Source organism: Felis catus, chromosome C2 (genome assembly GCF_018350175.1).
Source record: "Felis catus isolate Fca126 chromosome C2, F.catus_Fca126_mat1.0, whole genome shotgun sequence".
NCBI classification, from domain to species: Eukaryota; Metazoa; Chordata; class Mammalia; order Carnivora; family Felidae; genus Felis; species Felis catus.
In genome coordinates, this window is record NC_058376.1 from 16304708 (window position 1) to 16306911 (window position 2204).

At 42.0% G+C, this 2204-nt stretch overlaps 1 non-coding gene across 1 annotated transcript; it reads right to left on the minus strand.

The window, feature by feature from the left end:
• Positions 1-1254: 1254 nt before the first annotated feature.
• LOC111556396 lies at positions 1255-1356 on the minus strand. Its single transcript, XR_002735881.2, has one exon. It is a non-coding gene; the product is annotated as a U6 spliceosomal RNA (small nuclear RNA).
• Positions 1357-2204: the final 848 nt, after the last annotated feature.

The following is a 2204-nucleotide window of genomic DNA, read 5'->3' on the forward strand; positions in this document are numbered from 1 at the left end:
AAGGTGATTGTCAAATAAGGGATTGTATGTAAAATACCCAGCACGCATCCCACCCTTCACAGGGATCATAAGAAATGCATGCTCTTGTCTTTTCTTAAGAAATGGGGTAAGTGCAGCCATCCTTCGTGGGAGCAGCCAGTGAAGTATCAGGCCGTTGCTTTACTGGAAGCATCACAGGGGGAGATGTCTGCTGTGACTCCCAGGGCATGAAAAGCATGGGTTCCACCCTTCAACAGACACTGCAGACCACAGTGCTCAGCAGTGAACCATTAACACCTTTTGAGAGTAGCTGATCCATTTTTCCCCCTGTTTTGTTCCATTTGTATTAAATCTCTAGGGCAAATTTAAAAGGTCACCTCTGGGGGCAATTTTTGCTGGAATCTGCCTGGTGTATGGTTTCTTTGATAGCTTCAGAGCAATAGAACATTTGGTTGCTATGGTGACAATGCAGCTTCAAGACACTATTGGATAATCCAGAGGGTAACAGGCAAAGATGAGTGGCCTTAAGAGTTGGGATCATCCAGTCTTCAACGTAGATTCTGATATTCATGAATTGATGGGCTCCTGGTAGGCATAGATGGGGTGCATTCCTTAATTAAGCAAGATCTCTTGTTTGGGCCAATTAGACTCCAGTCATTCATGAAACTTTTCTTTCCCTTTCCTTCCTCCCTTCCTTGGCTGGCTTCCTTCCTTCCTTCCTTCCTTCCTTCCTTCCTTCCTTCCCTCCCTTCCTCCCTCCCCCTCCCTCCCTCCCTCCCCACCACCAGTTTTTCTTTCTTGGTATGCTAATGCCTTAATCTTTCTATATTCCATTCATTTTGGTTTCAAACATTAGAAGCAAGTACTTTATTTGACTTATTTCCATTATGGGGTGAGTTTTGCTCTCCTTGCCCCCTTCCTATGTTGTAGTCCTAAGCCCCCAGTTCTCAGAATGAACTGTATTTAGAGATGGGTCTCTAAAGAAGTAATTGCAGATGAAAAAGGTGATTGGGGTCGGCCCCAATCTAATGACTGGTGTCCTTATAAGAAGAAATTAGGGCCCAGACACATAGAGGGGGAAGACCCTGTAAGGACACAGTGAGAAGCCAAGAGAGTCCTTGAAAGCAATCAGCCCTGCATACCTTGATCTTAGATTTCTGAGCCTCTAGAGCTGTGAGATAATAATTCTCTGCTGTTGAAGCCATCCAGCCTGTGGTCCTTTGTTACAGCAGACCCAGAAAACTAACACATCCGTGTAGATTATTATTATTTTTCTTAAATATGGAATACTTCAAGAATTTGCACTTCCTCCTTGCACAGGGACCATGCTAAACTTCTCTGCGTCATTCCAGTTTTAGTATATGCTGCTGAACCAGTGCTCCCGTTCGATTATTTAATCCCCAAATTTACCAGAGTTTTTTTTTTTTTTTTTTTTTTATTGGCTGTTTTGGACTGACTGTCACAGCGCACTCAGAAATTGTGACCACATTTGCGTGTGTGAGCAGACTCTGAACTACCTACAGAATTTCTGAACAGTTTTATGGCACTTCTGACACATCAATTCATTCTCATCTGTAATATCGCTGCTGTTCATAAGCATGCTCAGGAATCAGAACAGTCTTAACAATGGTGGTGGTGTATGGGGGGGGGAAGGAAGGAACCCCATGACCAGAGATAAAATTTTGGTCTACAATGTCCTCTTCCTGTTTAACTGGCATAGCTCTTCTTCCTCAATATCACAGACACAGGTGATAGCGCTCATTAAAAACCCTGTATTTGGGTGAAAATAGCGAAATACTGCAGATGGCAGCATGACATCAAACATGATTATTTTAGAGCAAAACTACTGCCTCATTTAGAGCAAAGCTACTGCTTTCCTTATTTTGTTTTTTCTTTTTTCCCCTTTTTCTTTTTTCCTAGTGGGTAAGTTACTGGAACCTTTTAAAAAATGATTATTTATGGTGCAAACTTGGAAAAGCAATTATGCCTGTTTTTCAAGCTCTCTTCATGGCCTGGGTTTACCAAGTACCAATCAGCAACATCCCCTTGAAAGGCCTCTAGGCAAATACATTCTTATTCTAGCTACCCACTTGGAGAACCCCAACTTGGATTTGAACATATTTTGAAATTAAACTTCAGAGATGTTCCCACCCTTCTTTCAAGTTCCTAAAGATAAGTTTACCAAATGTTAAAGTAATAGTTATTCTCAGAACTCACAGCAATGG